This window comes from Bos javanicus, chromosome 18, assembly GCF_032452875.1.
Source record: "Bos javanicus breed banteng chromosome 18, ARS-OSU_banteng_1.0, whole genome shotgun sequence".
NCBI lineage: Eukaryota > Metazoa > Chordata > Mammalia > Artiodactyla > Bovidae > Bos > Bos javanicus.
In genome coordinates, this window is record NC_083885.1 from 11,803,493 (window position 1) to 11,820,726 (window position 17,234).

At 62.5% G+C, this 17,234-nt stretch overlaps 1 protein-coding gene and 1 long non-coding RNA gene across 7 annotated transcripts in view; one reads left to right on the forward strand and one right to left on the reverse strand.

The window, feature by feature from the left end:
* GSE1 (Gse1 coiled-coil protein) overlaps positions 1–17,234 on the forward strand; it is a 394,922-nt gene that overhangs the window by 334,906 nt on the left and 42,782 nt on the right. The window lies entirely within an intron of this gene.
* LOC133230051 (uncharacterized) lies at positions 1,848–4,943 on the reverse strand. The gene is made up of 3 exons (XR_009730722.1): positions 4,714–4,943; positions 4,351–4,479; positions 1,848–3,205 (listed from the first exon to the last, which is right to left on the reverse strand). It is a non-coding gene; the product is annotated as an uncharacterized LOC133230051 (long non-coding RNA).

The following is a 17,234-nucleotide window of genomic DNA, read 5'->3' on the forward strand; positions in this document are numbered from 1 at the left end:
GGGGTGGCATGGCTGGTCCGCGTGAGCTTGAAAGGAGCTCCCTTCTCCCAGAAGTTCTGTCCAGATGGGCTTGGCGGTGCCAGCCCACCTCGTGTGCCTGTGGTACCCCACGAGACATGCCCAGAGTGGGCCCTGCGGCTTCCGATCAAAGCCAGGGGGATACTTGGGGTAACTGGCAGCGGGTGGCCCCGAAACCACAGTTGCCCGTGGGCCCCTCCCCACGCCCTGCTTCCTCTGACTCCTCCTAATTATTTTTCCTGGATGTTGTGAATTAAATCTTCTGGCAACCACGGGAGACGTCTCTGGGTGAGGCCCCGCTCACATCTCCATGCGCCAATAGAAGTTGTTAAATGAATAATGTTGACTTACGCTGGGGACCCAATTCTCTATGAATATAATTCCCCTTTGGGTTCTGGGGAGCTTCCTGCAGAAACTGTAAAAATAATAAACACGTCTCCATATCAGAGGTTGGTAATGCTGCTTCGAATCCTTCTGGGGGAGAGAGAGGCAGGGAAGAGATAAATTAAAATTAATTTTTTAAAAGAGGATCACGCCACAAATCAGATGACAGAGTAAGCCAGGGTAATGGGGTGGTTCTCAAAGGTGGAGCCCAGGGGCACCCCTGAGGGAAGAGGGAGGGGCCACCTGTTGAAAACGGCGATTCCTGGGCTCCCCCCCACTTCCAAATTAGCATGCAGGCAATGGACAGTGGGGGAGTGACACAGGCTCGATCATTGTGGAAAGTGAAGTTTGGAGATCGTGGGTTAATAGGGCAGTGGGGTTGGTCTGTAGAATTGTCTTCCCGTCCAGGTCTGACCAGCTGTGACCCACCCTCTTTCGTTTCACCTCTCTGGCTGGCTTTGCGGCTGTGCAATTGCCAGGAGTAGGCGGAGGCAGCTGGAGGCGCTGGGAGGACCACTTAGGCCGGCCCCTCCTCCTAAGAGCCCGGCCAGCCCTGCACCACCCGGGAGCATCACCTGGGAGCCAGGTGGGCCTGTCGCCCTGGCCCCGAGGGAAGCGTGGCCACCCTCCCCGCTGAGACGGAGGCCTGGCCCACGAGGGCAGGTGCCCCTTGGAGCATCCGAGGCCGCAACCGTGTGCAGCTCCCCACGCGCAGAGGGCTTCCAAGTGTTGCGTAAGCAGCCCTCCCACGGCTCCTCCACCAGCCAGCTGGAGAGACACGGGGTCACCTCGAGACACCGCGGCGTCCAGCGGGCCCGCTTCTCACGCGCCGCCTCGGCGCACACAGAGGGGGTCAGGCAGCGTGGGGACTTTCCCAAGGTCATGAAGCAATTTGCCGGCTGAGCCAGGAATAGAAGTCCTGAGCTGGGCTGTGCTAACTCCGGGCTCAAATTGCTAGCCAGGCAGGTCTGCACGCGGAGCTGGGTGCTTGGGGTTGGGGGGGGCGGGGACAGGGTAGGGAGCCGCCAGGAGCCCTATATGTGGGCCAAGGGGAGGGGCTGGGAGCTGTCCTCCCCACTCAATGGCGAGGGGGAGGGCCAGAGCTCTCTCCGGAGTCCCTGTCATCCCTGGGAGAGGAGCCGGTTCTGCGGTGGGAGCAGGGCTTGGTGAGCGTGCAGGTGGGAAGGTGCTGGTGGGGGCCTCCCTGCCTGCCTCTTCTCAGGTCACCTGGGAGCCTTCTGCAACAGCAGAAAACCCCAGCGTCTATTCCCCTGGTGCCTCTCTGCAGAAGACTCCAACCACTCTTAGGGGGAGGGACTGGCCTGTCTTCGCAGATTGTAGGATCCCACAAGGGCTGACGGGGAAAACCCACCCTCATCTGCTCTAGAAAGGCACTCAGCTTTCTAGAACCAGAGGACAGATGTATATTCCAGGAGGTTCCTGCGTCCTGTTTTTGGCTGAGTTTATTTTGGGGGCAAGAGGGATGCACACAGCATTTGTTGCTGATGAGGGCTTGTGTCCTGGAAGGGGTTTCTCATGTTCATTTAGATGAATTCAGCAAACAGCTATTTAAGGGCTTGTGAAGGTCCAGAAATAAGGATGGCTGTTTCCTCTCTACCATCGACTTGGTAAGCCTGGGGCGCAATGTAAGGAATTCAAAAGTAACCCCCCATGGGAGTGGGAACATCAGCTTCCCCTAATGGAGGTTAGAGACACATCCCGGAAGGCTACCTGGAGGAGGTGGAATTTAAGCCAGGGCCTGAGCAAAGAGGTAGGTGGCAAACAAAAGAGCTTTATGAGGGGCCGGGGAGGGGCCCCCCAGCACAGGTAGAGCCTGGGGAAGGTGAGGAAGGGAGAGGGCTCTTAATCTAAATTACCCTGCCTTCGAGGGGGGGTTGAAGGGTAGCAGGAAAATGTGTTGGGGACCTGTCTAGACACTTCTAGGAAGGCCTGTGTGTGAGAGGGGGGAGACCTGAGCTGGCCGGCACCCGCATTTGCAGGGCGAGACTGGAGAGATGGGAAGTGAGGTCTTGAGGGGCAGAGGTGGTGACTTAGGACGGGAGAGGAGCCCAGGGAGGTGGGGGCAGGGGCGTGGGAGGTGGGCAGCCCTGCTAGGAGGAGACAGTGGACCTGGAGGCTCTGGGCGCCCTTGCAGGCGATGTCACGGTGGGACTGGGCCAAGCCAGGGCTGCAGAGAGTGGGGGGCCAGGCAGCTGGGTGGGCGGAGCAGCCTTCATGGGGGGTGGGGGGGTCAGAGTGGGGAGGAGGTGTTTCAGGGTGGGGGCTTCACAGCTGAGGCTGAAGAGCCCCTGGGAGGGAAATCAAAGGCCCTTCTTAGAGCAAACAGGTGGAAAGTGAGAGGGACACCCCAGGTAGCTCGTCCCCTCCTTGACCTTCCACACGGGGCCTGCAGATGCCCGGGGACCTTACCAGCAGCCACCACCACCAGAACTTCCCGTGGTGAAACGGCACGCCTTTGAACGAGGTCCTTTTGCCTTGGTTATTTCCATTTGTGAGACCAGGTTATAAAAACGTACATGCAACAAGAGTTGAGCAAGTGGCTCCTCTCTCTGCCTCTGTGAGCCGGCAGAGAGACGGGGGCCTGGCCTTAACCGCTCGTCCCTGGGGTCCCAGGCCTGGCCATGGGGGCAGAGGCTGGGTGAGGGCCAGTCCCCTGCCCACATCAAACTTGTGCAGTTGGCGAGTGATAAAGGCATCTGGGATTTGATCGTCCCGGTGATGGTTTGCGGCTTCGACAGGCAGTAGATAATGAATCCAGAAATTTGTCAGGAGCACCGCCATCCTGAAAAAGGAGGCGGGGGGAGGTGGGTAGCAGAGGAAGGGCGAAGAGGACTGGGCTCAAACCGAGGCCTTAGTCTCCTGTGGCAAGAAGCAAGCCTGGCGCATAGTAGGCACTCAACAAATGTTCACTCCCAGAACCCTGGCTGCCATCTGCAGAGCAGGGCCCATGGTGTGGGGGGGTGAGGTGGGGAGGAAGAGGCCCAAGGAAGGGGGGTGGGGAGCCCACCGCATACGTGTGTGCAAATCCACAGGCCTATACAGACGTTGGTTTTCCAGAGCGGTTTTGCATGAAAGAAATTTGAAGGCTTTTAAACGAACAAGGAAAATTGGGGATGAGGACCCCACCCCCAAATAAGTTTCTGAGGACTACTTCAAGTTGATATCAGCAGTGACCCCACGGCTTTGCAGCCTGGGTTCTAGAACACGGCCTTCTCCCTGCGCTCAGCAGGGTCCTGTGGTTTCGGCCTGAGCCTTGTCCCTCCCAGATGGGCCCAGGACCTTGGGGTGACTCAATACCCCAGGGCTCGCCTGGGCCCGTGGCCTGTCCGCGTGGCCACCTGGCCGGGCGTCCAGGGACCCTGTCCTCTAAGCTGACAGAGCAGGAAGAGAGGAAAGCCCCTTGCCTGCAGAGGACAGCTGGTTAATCTTTACAGAGGAGAGTAGTTCCTGAGAAACTGATGCGGGAACCACCCAGATGTCTGTGTCCACCCGGGCCTTCTGGCCTTCCCCCAGGCAGCCAAGCTGACCTCAGGCTGAGGTCAGGGTTCTGGGACTGCAGGTTCCCCTGTCACCTGTGACCTTCGATGCGCCTGCCATCACCCCTCCCTGTCCGCTAGCCTTCCCAGGTCCCTGCTGGCTGCTCTCCAGCCCAGTAGCCAGGTGGCCAGGGACAGATGTGTACCTGTCTGTGTCCTGACCTCTAGCTGCTCATGGGGGCCCGGCCTACCCTCCCTGAGTCCAAAGAGCTGTTGATGAGGACAGAAAACGTGGCTGAACCCTCCACCTCGAGGGCCCAGCAGTCCTGCCTGCAGAGACAGCGCTGTGTCCTGGGTGTGTATGTGTGTGTGTGCGAGGGTGGGGCCCACATGTGGAAAACCTCCCTGGAAACAGGAAATGCTGGGACCTGATGGGTTTCCCTCATCATACCTAAGAGTCACGAACAGTGCGAAGAGGGTTTCCAGGGGTTGCTCGTCCTCAGGGGTGTCCACGTCGGGGGTTTTCTGGAAGCTGTGGGCCCCCAGCATCAGTTGGAGGGGGGGCTTCAGATCGGAACTTCTTTTAAAAAATGGAGATAAAAATCACACCATGTGAAATCAACCTTTTAAAAGAGAACAATTTATCAGCATTTAGTCCATCTGCAAAGTTTTGCGACCACCCCGTCTGTCTTGACACCAGACATCCCTTTCACCCCGGGAGGAAGCCCTGTGCCCGTCAATACCCACTCTCCTCTCCCCTGACCCCGCCCTTGCCCTCGGCAGCCACTCAGCTGCTCCATCCCCGTGGACTGACCTGTCTGGACTCTGCTCCGGATGGAATCACGCCGATGGGCCCCTGTGTCTGGCTGCTTTCACTCAGCATACGGTTTGCAAGGGTCATTTGTGCTGTCACATGGCTGGTGCTTGCTTCCTTTTCACAGCTGTATAATACTCCACTGTGTGAACAGACCACAGGCTTTTAGATCCCTGGTCCATCGGTGGACATTCAGGTTGTTGCCATTTTCTGGCCATTAGGGATTTGCTGCCACAAACATTCACGTCTAAGGTTTTGTGTGGACATATGTTTCCTGACTGTGTTCATCCAGGTCGGAGTGAATGTCAGAACTTCACTCCTTTCTATGTCTGGTCAGTAGCCCATGGGAGGACTGTTGGGTTGGGTGCGTAAATTTTAAGACACCTCTCTGAGGAGGAAGCCAGGACTGGGTATTGTCAATATTAAAAAAAAAAAAAAAAAAGCTAAAGAAGCTTGGGTGGCCCTCCAGGTCGCCCCCTTCTCTCTGACTGTCCGCCCTTCCGCCTGGCTGCACAGACCCTGCAGGTGACCAGCCAGGAGCACTGACCCTGAAGCCAGCACAGGGCTGTCTGTGTGCAGAGACGGGCCAGCCTGATTCTCTGAGGGTCTGGGATTCCCGAAGGCCCCTCCCTGCGTGGGGGGAAGGGGAAGGACGTGCCTTCCAGGCCACTCCAGAGAGCGGGCCAGCCCGGTGCTGCCTGGTTGCAGGCCCCAGTGCCTGCACGCCTGCTTCCCCGTAAAGCATGTTTGTTTGCCACCCTCCTGTCCCCCCACACGAAACGTAAGTCATCCTGCGGAGCTCCAGCTGTGTTCCAGGCACCACGCTAGGCTCCTTCTAGCTTATTACTTGTCTCACCCTCAGTGTAAAGCCGGGGAGGGGACGTGTGGCTTCCCTGTCACCAGCTGGCAACACCCGTGCACAGTGCCAGGTGGCAACGCGCCCGGCCAGGTGGGGGTCCCGTGGACGGAGCCCGGGTGTCTGTCCTCTGACCACACCCTCCCCGCCACACTCACCTCCCTCCCACAGGGCCAGGGGCCCTCTCGGGAGTCGCATTGTGACGTTTGCTCTTTGGTGATGCTGGAATGTAATGAGGTTCGCCCCCCAGATGACCAGGAAGTCATGCTTAGAAAGGGATGGTGGAAAGGTCGGCCGAGGCTGTGGGGTTGGGAGGCTGGAGAGAGAGAGCATGGTGAGGCTGAGAGGCCAGTCTCCCGGATGTTCCGGGGCTTGGACTCCAGGCTGGGATGTGGCGGCCCCGGCGCTGAGCTGTGCTGGGACTGGAGATGTCCTGACGGGAACAGAGGTGGTGAGGACACAGCGTTCCTGGGCAAAGGGGATGTCTTTGGTGTGGTTTTTGCTAAACTGACATTGTTGAAAATTACACGTGTGCTGTTGACTTGGGCCACATTCTCTGCCCCACCGCCCCTGACCCCACACACGCACCCACTCCCCGAGTCCCTGGAAGTTTCTGCTCCTGCCCTGAAAAGCCTGGGTGTCTATACCGGCCGCCCCCTCACCGCAGGTAGACAGATGGGACGCCGAGTGGAGGAGCCTGGTGCGCAGCAATTTCATTTAAAAGCCTGCTAAAATAAGACCAGTCAGGAGCACAGCCTCTCCCAGCTCTAAATGTTGACAGTAGGAACATGTGGCCAGGTTTCTCTCAAATATGAAAAATGGGAAGTAGCCCTGCGAGGAAATGAAACCTCCCCCCGTACCACCGCCCCAGACAGCAGCGTGGAGGCGGTGGGGCCCTGCCAGCCCCCGCGAGCCTCATCTCTCTGAGCCCCGACTTCTGCATCCGGGCAGTGGGGTGGCGCTGCCCAGGGGCTCCGAGCACAGGGGTGCTCAGCGTGCTCCCACAGCTGCCCATTTGGGGGTGCACACGCGGCCTGAGGCAGTGCCGGGCCTTCCTGCAAACCGCCTTCTCGCAGGAAGCCATGCCTGGGGGGCCACTTCCCCACTGGGACTCTGCCAGCAGCCGGGGAAGGGACAGCTTGAGGATAGTGGCCTGGGGCTCTGCCCCGGTGGCTGGGGGATGGGCGGCACTCCAGCCAAGGCCCCCGCGAAGGTGTGGACCCCAGCCCCGTGTGCTTGGCTTGGAAAGGCCTCGGGACGCCAATGGAAGGCCTGGGCTCCCGGATGGGTTGGGAGCTAGGAGGGGTTGTACTTGACCCATGGCGAGGCCACCCAGGCCTGTGTTGTCCGTGGCTAGTGACTTGCAGGAACTGGCGGGTGGGGGTTGCCGCCAGTGGCAGAGAAATTCAAAACTGCCAGCCTCAGGGCCTTCATGGACCCCCAGCAGCCTGTGCTGCCTCTCCCCCACAACCCCCAGCCTCTGCCCCCCAGGGTCCAAGCACCTCCCTTCCATCCACCCTCCCCCTGGGCTTGGCCTGGCCTGCCATATAAAGTTTAAAGGTTTTAAATGCAAATATTTCTCTTTTATAGATGCCAGCTGTCTCCAGAGAGCGCGTTTCCTCGCTGCTCAACTTTATTGTCCAATTAGCTTCCCATATCTGGGTACTGGAGAGCCTGGGGGGCTTCGGGGGGAGGGAGGGCTGGCTCCTGCAGCCGCTGTGGAGCTGGAAGCTGCCCCCCCACCCTGGGTCCTGTGTCTGGGGTGGGTTGGGGAGCTCCAGGTCAGAGGCGGGTGGCGGAGGAGGGCGTCCCTCCCCCAGCTGGGGAGCACCCTTCAGATTCTGGGCTCCGGGAGGAGCGGCAGGAGGTGGGGGGGCGGGGGCCGTCAGTGGGTATTCTTCTATTAAAACATAAAAATAAAAGCAGCCGGCCCGCGCACACTGGCGTCCTTTGAGTCCCTCTGGAGTGTCCCCCCTCCCCGCCTGCTTTCTAGCCGCGCGGAGGCTTCCCCATTCACCGGGGCTTCGGAGTCTCACAAAGCGAGGCAATTAGAATTGAAAATCTATGCAAAACAGCTGTTAACTGATTGTAAAGGAGCGCAGCTGTGCGCGGGTGCAGCCCGCGGCCGGCGCTGAAAGGGCAGGAAGTGTTGGGGCAGCCCAGGGTTAAGAGCCCGACCTCTGCCACCGCGTTCCCCCGGGTCACTCGGGGCCCTCGCCCCTCCTGCTCCCCGGAGGTGACCTTGGCTACCGGACAGCCGACTGGAATGGCGGGGCGGCGGGGGCTTCCCAGGCCAGGCCTGGACTTGCCCACGGGTCCCCAGGAGAGCCTGGCTCCTCCCTAGGTGGGCAGTGGTCGGGGAGGGCGTCTGGAGAGGGTTGCCCTGGTTTTCCCTCCCTTTATCCCTTCTGCGGGTCTGCGTGAGACGCAAACGTGCAGAGGTCGGGGCCGGATCACAGCTACCCCATGACAGTCCCTTCCCCTCCGGGCACCCGCTGTCAGTGGGGGGGTGGGGGTGGGAGGGGAGGCTGGGGCTCCAGCTGTCAACAGGAGAGGTCCGGACACCCCACCCCCTCGCATTTGCCCCCAGCTCTTGCTGAAGATCCTCCTTCCTTTCCCTGACCCCAGGAGCTCCGCTGTGTGGCCTAGCAACCAGTACTTCACACACTCCTCCCCATCTTTCCCCCAGTATCTGAGACTGCAGCCCCGTGCGATCTGTATCTAGAGTGGGATGTGGTGCCTGGAGAGATGAATTCCAGAGGCGGGGATGGGAAAAGCCTCCTTGGAAGAGATAAGATTTAAGCTGGGCTTTGAAGAATGGAGAGAATTTCTGGGCCAGTGATAGCTGGCTGGAGAGAGAAAGGGGACTTCGGAGTGTGAGTGATGGAGGCTGGGCGGCAGGGCCTCCTGCCAAGACGGGATGGGGGGGTGACGGAGGGGGTGGCAGGGCAGGCCCCCTGTCCGTCATCCCTGAGGCCCCTAGTGGCACCCTCTCCGCTGGTAGCCTTGGGGTGGGTGGACCCATCATGCAGAGGGACTTGCAGATCCCAGGGCTCTGGGCCATGGGTCCCCCAACCCTCCTGGAAGGGAGAATGGTTTTCAGACCCCAGGACAGCTGGCTGGTGTGCTACAACCCTGCCTCGCCCCGAGGTATCCGCAGCAGTAGCTACAGAGAAATGCTGCTGAGTACAGGAGAACAGCCAGGGTCTGGATCTGGCTTGGAGTGAATGTGTGTGCCCTAGGCAAGTTAATTAACCTTCTCTGGTCTCCTCACCGGGCTTTGTGATGGAGGTCAGGAGGCCGCCTCGCAGGGCCCAAGGGGATTAAATGACAGGAGTTGAGCAGCTCTGGCACATGTTAGGTGTTTGGTAAATGGCAGAAGTGGACCTCCCTTCCCACCTGCACTGACGGCCAGGTCCCTGACGCTTGTTTGTCGATCAGGTGCTGAATGGGGTGGCCAGGGTGATGGAAAATGATGGTGACATGCAGCCCTCAGGTGCTGGAACAGCGGTTTAGGGTAGACAGTGCACTGAGTCCTGCTGATCCCAGAGAAGGCAGGGTGATAAACAGCAGGACCTATGCAGGCTCTCCACCCCTACCCCCGGCATCAAGGGCCCAGCACAGCCCGGGCTGGACCCGGGCCGGGACACCTGCACTCCAGGGAACCTCACCTGGCCGGTGGGGGCCTGGCTGGTGGTACTGGTAATGGGTAAGTTGCCCACCCACCCTCCTGTCTTTCCAGCTCCTGGGTGCCTTGAGGTGCCCTCCCTGTCAGCGCCTCTCACCTCGGGCCTGGTGTTTTCAGTTCTGTATTTGGGAAGGCCAGTGTGTTTGCTGAGTGACTGAATGCCCACCATGTTGGTCAGTGGCATCGCTTTCTTTCCTGCAGATCCCTCGTCAGTATCTCTGAGGGTCAGTTTAAGGAGGGGCTTTTACTTCACTGAGGGCTTCATCGTATAGGTTTCCTGAGTTCCAGGCTGCTCGCGGGGCTTCCCTGGTGGCTCATCCACGGGTGATGCAGGAAACCCGGGTTCAATCCCTGGGTCAGCAAGATCCCCTGGAGGACGGCATGGCAACCCACTCTAGTATTCTTGCCTGGAGAATCCCATGGACAGAGAGGAGCCTGGCGGGCTCCAGTCCACCAGGTCGCAGAGTCGGACAGGATGACTGAGCGTGTGAGCTGCTGGAGGTGGGCTGGATTTTGAAGGAACCTCCTGAGGAGGTGCTCAGCCAGGAGAAGGCCTCCTGATCTCTGCTTCCTGCTCCAGTTAATTTGACCCCAGTCGGGGGTGTGAGCGGGCACTCACCAGCATCCTCTTGCCCCTAGCACCAGGGAAACAGGATCCTGGTGAGCTGGGTCATTGGGGCGGGTGTCCCTACTCCGGGAAGGGTCCCCATTTGGCCCCCCCCTCTGCCATGGGACTGACCATGGCCTTCGGTAAAAGTTGCCCTTTTACTCCAACCTTCTTTTTCTGTCCGGTTCCCAAGCATCTGGGGAAGAAGGAGAGGAGGGCTGAGCCCAGGGAGGGCTCTGGACCGGCTACGGGGTGGGAACAGGCCCCACCGGGAGGGGAAGAAACGCCCCTGAAGAAATGGAGGGCTGCCAGCCCCAGCCTGAGTGGCGGGAAGTGGAGGAGTCAAGCCACCAACCTTGCTAGCGCGGAGCGCACGGGCTGCGGGAGAGCAATTCTCACCCTTCAACCCGGAGGCCATGCTCCGGATTACTGATTTCCCGGGGCCGGGCGCACCGACAGCGAGTGTCACCCATCGCCACCGTGCCAGCCCGCCTGGTGGCCGCCAGCATTTTTCTGGCCGGGGGCAGACAAGCCAGCTCGCCGCTGCCCCCGTGCGGCCGCGGGGCGTCCCTGCAGCTCCCCGAGGCCTCGACGGGCTGTACTGGGAAAGGGAGACTGGTTGCAGGTGTGAGCAGCTCCCAGCACAGCTCCCATTGCACCAGTGTGTGCACGTGACCTTGAGCAACTGCGGCCTCGACTTCCTCATCTGGGAACCGGGATCAGGCTCCCCGTCCCGCCATGCAGCGGAACCAGATGCCTGGGAGGGGGCGGGGGAATCTACCAACTCTGAATAAAGTAGCCAAACGATGAACCCAAGTGGCCACTCCACAAAATTCTGTGTTTTGCCACGGTGGTCCTCAGACATGTGGAAGAACTTGACCTCCCCCTCTCTACCACCACCATCAGGGTCTCCCCAGGATGAAGGGAAATGAGCTGGCCCACCGTGTCCTGGTGAGAGAGTTGGAGGGTGGGCCCCAGCGTCCAGACCTGGGGACGGGGCTGGGAGGAGAGTCCGATCCAGGTGCGAGTTTTCCTGCGTAAGTTACTCCCCCCGCCCCAGCCTGTAGTCCAGGTGGGAAAGTGTGGGACCCGCCCCCAGAGGTTTTTTAATTTGGTTTTTCAGGCCCTAGGCCCTAGGTTGAATTCTCCTGACTCCTCCCTCCCCCCCTCCCGGAGACTCCCGGCGGCGATGGAGGCACCGCGTCCTCCGCGCCGAGTCTGCTGTCCCCTGCTGAGTGTGAGTTCCCGGAGGCCGCGCCGTGGAGACACCGTGTGGTGCGTAAACGAAAGCGTCAGGCGGAGGCCTAGGCCCGCACGAGGGAGGCGCGGCCCGAAGCCAGGCGGTGGGGGGTGAAGGGGAAGCGCCCCTCCCACGAGGTGCCAGGGCCGGCCGGCCGGCCCCCACAGGTAGGAGCCGGTAACGGCCCCCGGCTCGGCCTCGCAGGTCCGTTTCCCTTTTCGTTTGTGGTCGGCCAGGAGCCTTGTGCAAGGCGAGGGGCCGACCCGCGTGCCCTCGGCGGAAGGCGGAGCAGGGGAGTGGGTGGCTTGGGGGCGTCCGTCCGCGCCCTGCCCCTCGCCCCCCGGGCGGGCGGGCACCCAGGCGAGTCCTGCTCCCCGCTGGCGCGGGCTCCGACTGCTCCAGGCCCGCCAGCGTCATCGGGAACAGATGGATGGGGGGTGGCAGGCGCCCAGCGCTCCCTCCCGTCGCAATCCGGACTGGCGCGGGGAGGGAAGGGAGGGCGGGAGAGGGAGGAGGAGAGGCGGGGGAGGCTGGGCCCGCGGGGACGGCTGCGTGCGCGCCTGCCAAGCGCGGCGCGGGCATGTCCTGGGGCAGGTTTGGGGCTGGCAGAAGCGCGGGCTGGCACCGGCGGCCGAAAGTTGAAACCCGCAGCGCGGCGCTACGGCGGGGTGCTGAGGGGTGGGTGCTGGTTTGCCTCCGGGGCTGCAAAGCAGGAAGGCTGTAGATGGAGAGGATTTTCAAAAAGAGGATGTACAGGCAGAGACCCCGGTGCATCCGAGCAACCCTGGGAGCTTGGGACGCGCGGGGTCAGAGCGCGGGGCGCGCCAGGGCCAGGGGGCGTCGGGCGAGGCGGGCCGCCATTGACCCGGCGCTTCCCGGAGACGCGGGGCTGGGGGCGGGTGGGGGGTGCCGGGCTGGTCCTCTGCGCCCGCCGCCGGTGGGGGCGGGGAGGCCAGGGCCCTCCGCTCTCGCCGTGCCGCCTGTGGGTGCCCAGGAATTTCAGGACGCTCCCTGAGTCATTCCAGTCTGTCAAGTGCCTGGGTGAGGTGGTGGTGGCGGTGGTGGTGGGGTGCCAGGAATGGGGAGGCGCTGTTCTGGGGCCGGAGGCCCAGTGGGTCGTGCCAGTTTCTGGAGGCGGGCGGCCTCGCCTCTGACCGCAACCCCAGCTACTTAATGACCCCCCTGGCGGAGCGGCGCCTGCGTGGACTCTCCAGCCGCTGGGACGTGAGTTCTTTAAAAGAACTACCCCGCCGCCCCCCGCACTGTGGCCTTCCCCAAAGTTACTTAGAACGAGAAGGCGGAGCTCTTGGAATTTGGGGGGAAGAAGGTGCGTAGGCCCGAGTCCTTAACATTCAACTCTTTCAAATTGGGAGAGTTAAGAGGGGCTGGGGAGGAGAAAGGCACACAGCCTACTTTGTCTGCCCCCTCCTGCCCCCACCCCCCAACACAGACACCAGCTCCGAAAAAGTTTTCCTCTAGGAGGCCTCCAGCACACGTGAGTTTGTCCGCTCACTCCTCGGGGGGTCTGCTTTGTGGCACACGCTGTTCTCGACGCTCGGAAAGCAGTCGGGAGACGCGCACGGGCGCTGCTCGCCTGGTGGGCGTGTTGAAAGTGACCGCTCCCAGCTTTTGGAATCCAGTGGCTGGTCTCGGACACCAGTGTAGGTGGGACCCCTGAGCAGTGAAGCCCGGGGTCCCCGGGAACCTGAGGGTGGCACTTCCCCTACCTACTGGTGTCCTCGGCTCACCTGGCCGGCCTGTTTGGGGAGGGGCGTGTGCCCGCGCGGGTGTACCCGGGCGCCGGTCGGTGCGCGCGCGCGAGCGCGTGTGTTTGCGGCTGAAACCCGACACCTCCCGCTGGCTGAGGTCAGAGAGCCGGGAGCGAGCCAGTGGCCCGAGAGTGGGCGGCGTTGCGCTTGGGTGTGTCCTCGGCGGCGGCGACAGCAGCAGGTGTTTCTTGGCCGGGGCCCCGGAAGCTCCACCTCCCCAGCGGGCCAGAGCCGCCGCCGCCGCCGCCGCCGCCGAGCAGCCCCGGGTGAGATAAGCAGTTTAGACAAACACTGGGCGACGGTGGCTCCAGCATGTGTCAGCCGAGGCGGAGCGGCGGGGCCCTGGCATGAAAGGTGAGCGCGTCTAGCCGGGCGGGCGGCGGTCTCCGCGCGCGCCCCCACCCCCCGCGCCCGTCCCCCTCTCCTCCAAGTTCGTGGGTTTCGCGGGGGCGGCCGCCAACGGCTCCGGGGCAACTTCCCCCGGAGTGTGTGCGGCGATAAGAGCCGGGCGGGCAGGCCAGCGACCCAGGGCCCCGCGCCCCGCGGCTGGTCGCAGCCTGGGCGTCCGGCCTCCAGGGGGGGCTCTGGCCTCCCCGGGGCTCGGGCTCGGTGGCTTCGTTAGGCGAGTGGTGCTTTACGAGCGTGCGGCGGGTGGGAAGCAAGGGAGCTGGGGGGCTCTCTGTGAGCTGTCTACGCTCCAGAGCCGGAGTGAAAACTTTGCGGCGGCGGGGGAGGGAGCGAGGGGGGCGGCGCTGCGCCCCCGCGGCAGGTGCCGGCGGCGGCTGCGGTGGGCGGGGGGCATCGCCCGGTGGGGCCGCGAGGTTGGGTTTTTTTGTCTCGCTCCCCTCCCCCTTCCCTCGGAGCTAGGGAGACCGCCGGGAGGGCGGGACTGCAGCCTCCAGGTCTCCGACCCCCACGCCCTGCTTCCCAAGGGCGCGCCCCGGGCTCCACGGCTTCTCCCCCGCTTCTCTGCTCCCCCCCGCCCCGTAGGAGCCGGTCCCCTGCCCCTCCTCCCGCTGAAGATGGCTGCCCCGGCCTCCGAGGTGGGAGGTGATTGCATCCGCCGCCCCCCACCCGCGCTGCCCTTTTCCCCCCCTCCTCGGCCTTTCTTGCTCCGCCTGGATGCGCCTCCCCGCCCCCAGCCCGGCGGCCGCGCTGATGGGCGGCGAGTGGCCCGACCGAGTGGAGCCGATTCAATTATATTGCAGCAGCAGAGACACCTCGTCGGCCGCCCGCCCGCCTCTCCAGCAGGCTAATTAAATTCCCTCCGTGGAGGCGGAGCGGGAGTCGGGCTCGTCCTCCCGCCTCCCCCCTTCCCACTCCCCCTCCCGAGTTTGGGGTGGGGGATTAATGGGACCCCTGAGAAGTGCGCAGGGGAGATGGAGGCGCGGGGTCGTGGGGGGAAGGGGTCGTTCGGATTGGGTGAAGTGTTGCCGCGATACCCCCCACGTGATGGACCGGGGTCCCCTGCCGGAGCGACGGCTCTTAAGTTTGGAGGGCTGTGTGCGCGGCGGGGGAAGCACCTGCCCGCCGGCTGGTTGGTGGATACTGGCGGAGTTGAGTCGATTTGGCTCTTGTTTTGTAAACTAGCCTTTGTCTGGGAAGTGCGTCTAAAATACATTAAATCCTTGTTAACCCCTGCAGTGCCTTATCTGGGGCCCACACAGGCTGTGGTTTGGAAACAAAAAGCGGGACCACCAGATGAAACAAAAAAGGGCTTCTTTTGTGAAAGGCTGGAACAAAGGGCCCCCGCGGATCCTGGGTGGGAACCTCCCAGCCTAATCCGATTTCCAGGCCGGAGGGTGGGGGTGGGACGGAATGGGATGGGAGGGCAGAAGGTCTCCGGTGGGGCACTTGGGTCTCCGGAAAGTAGGCCTGCTGGACCTTCTCCCCCTAGTAGAAAGTTGGGTCGAGGGGAACCCCAGGTGAACAGGCTGCCTGCCTCTGGGCCTCCCTGGGTGTTACTTCTGCTCGGGGCACGTCAGCGTTGCTCAGCCTGTGTTTATGGGCGCCTCCACCCGCGGGTATGGCAGAACCTGCCGCCTGACTCAGCCGGGCCACGCCACAGGTGAGGGGCCGCCGTGTGTCATCCGGCAGGGCAGGGAGTCGCTGCCCCGCCCGCCCCGGGCTCGGCAGGCCTGGCTTTGTGATAACAGCTACACGGATACTTCCAGCGGGCCCTTATCGGGGCAGTCCTGCCCCGCTGCCGTGAAAGGGGGTGCCCGGCTGGCCTCTGTTACTTTGTCTCACTGCATGCAGAGAGGAGGGAAGGGGGCCGCAGGAGCCAGCCAGGCCTTTGGCACTCTTGATTTTCCTTTTCCGTGAACCTCGGGGGTGGTGGGAATCTGGAGCTGGTGAGCGGGTGACCGAGGTCAGCCCTGGCCTTGGGAAGGGAGGCTGGGAGGCCCGCCCCGATCTGCGGGGCATCGGGCAGCAGGCTGCCCCTGACGGCGCAGGCCCTGACCTGCTAGGGACAGCTTCCCAAATCCTGCCTTGTCAGGGTTGAGCAGGGTTTACTGATCCCTCCGTCTGGGTTTGCTGAGAGTTCCCCGGGTCATGGCTCCTGTCCACCAGAGGCTGGGAATAAGGAGGTGGGGGCCTGCAGGAGCCCGCAGCAAGCAGCAGACCTCTTTGGAAGCGCCGATGGCCTTTATTCAGCCATGCCCGCAGGCGCAGGCAGACCTTTGGCCTTCATTAACTTCCCTGTCTCTGGGGGAAGGTTAGGGCCGGCAGAGCCCAGAGAGCCTTGGGGTTTCTGAGCAGAAGCAGCTGCCCGCCTGTGGGTTCAGCACCTCCGGTTTCTGGCCTGAGGCGCCGAAGCAGAGTCTGCACAGCGCCGCTCTGTGGCAGGTTCGGGTCCTGCACCTCCAGGCTGAGCACCTCCCCAGCCGGCTCAGTCCCTCGTGGCCCTTGACCCTTTGGCAGCTGGCGTTCCCCTGCTCCGACAGAGGAAGGATCCCTGGGCTCCAAGCCCCTTCCCTGAAGGGGGGGGGGGGGCGGTGCCCTCGGATTCTGCTTGCGCAGGTGAGCAACCCTGGCTGCCAGCTCTCTCCTCTCGCCCCAGAAACTCGTAGGGGCTTGTGGAGTCAGCCAGCAAGGCAGGTTTTTCCTGGCCCCGTCGGAAGGCTTGGAATTCCCAGCCTGGGTTACTCGAAGTCCAGGCGGGCTGGGCTTGGTGGTAGCACGTTCATTACCTCTGTTATGGCAACACGGCCGCCTCCAAACCACAGGGCTGCCGGCTGCGGCCCGCCCCCTCCCCTCGGTGCGCCGGTGGAGCTGTTTTTCTAACCTGCAGGGATCCGCGTCTCAGGTGACATTTCAGCTTGGCCACGCGCTTTAATTTCTTTCCTCTCTCGCCCAGAGTGGTGTGGGCTGCCGAGCCACTGGCTCCACTTCCCCGTGCTGGCCTCTCTCCCTGGCGGAGGCCACAGGCGGGAGGTGGCGCTGGGGAGTGTTCCTGTCAATGAGAATTTATTGAGCGCCTCCTCTGAACTCAGCCCTTGCCCGCCGCTGGGAAGTGTGCACACCGATAACACCGCATCCAGAGCGGCCCTTTGCACGCCTGCCAGGGCGCGCACCGGGGGCCTTTTAATCTCGCCTCGGCAGCGTCTTCTCCCCACCGTCCTCTTGACTTGCGCCCCTTCCCCCAGCAGGGTGGAACCGTGGGCGATCACGCTCTGTGCCCCGCCCCCCCCCCCCCCCCATCTTTGCTGGGCTGCTCCTCTGTCTGCCATTCCTGGATCAGGGCGGTCAGCTCCAAGTCCCGGTCCCTGAGACCGGCTTCCTGTGCCCCTCCCTTCCCGAGGCTTTGAGCTGGTTTGGGGGAGGGGGTGACCCCTGCAGAGCTAAGGCAAATGAGAGCAGCCTGGGCAGGGGAGGCTCTGGGACAGAGGCCAGTCGGCTGCTGGTGGGGGAGGGCACCGCAGTTCTGAGGGTTCGTGGAAAAGAGGGCATCTGGCTGAACCTGAGGCTTTGGGGGATCCCAGTGGAACCTTGGCGGGGAGTGTCTCTGGGATGTGACTTTTAACTGAGGAAGAAGGTGTTAGGGGAACAGGAAGCCCCCAGACCAGGTGCTCATTCTTGGCTGCACTTTAGATTTACCCGGGGAGCTTTAAAACCCGGGGCCAGACCTGTGACAGGTTAAGACCCACGTCTCTAGGCGTGGGGCCCAGACATCTGTATTTTATGAATCCGTAGCTGAGCTAGAAGGGCCTTCTGCTGGGGGGTGGGGCACAGTTGGGAAGGAATTCCTCTTTCTGGGGGAGGTGGGGGCCTGATGCTTCTGAAGGAGAACCGGGATCCCTCGTGGGAAGCCAGAGTCCACGGTGTTTGCCGGGGTGTTTGCCCTAGAATGGCCTGGG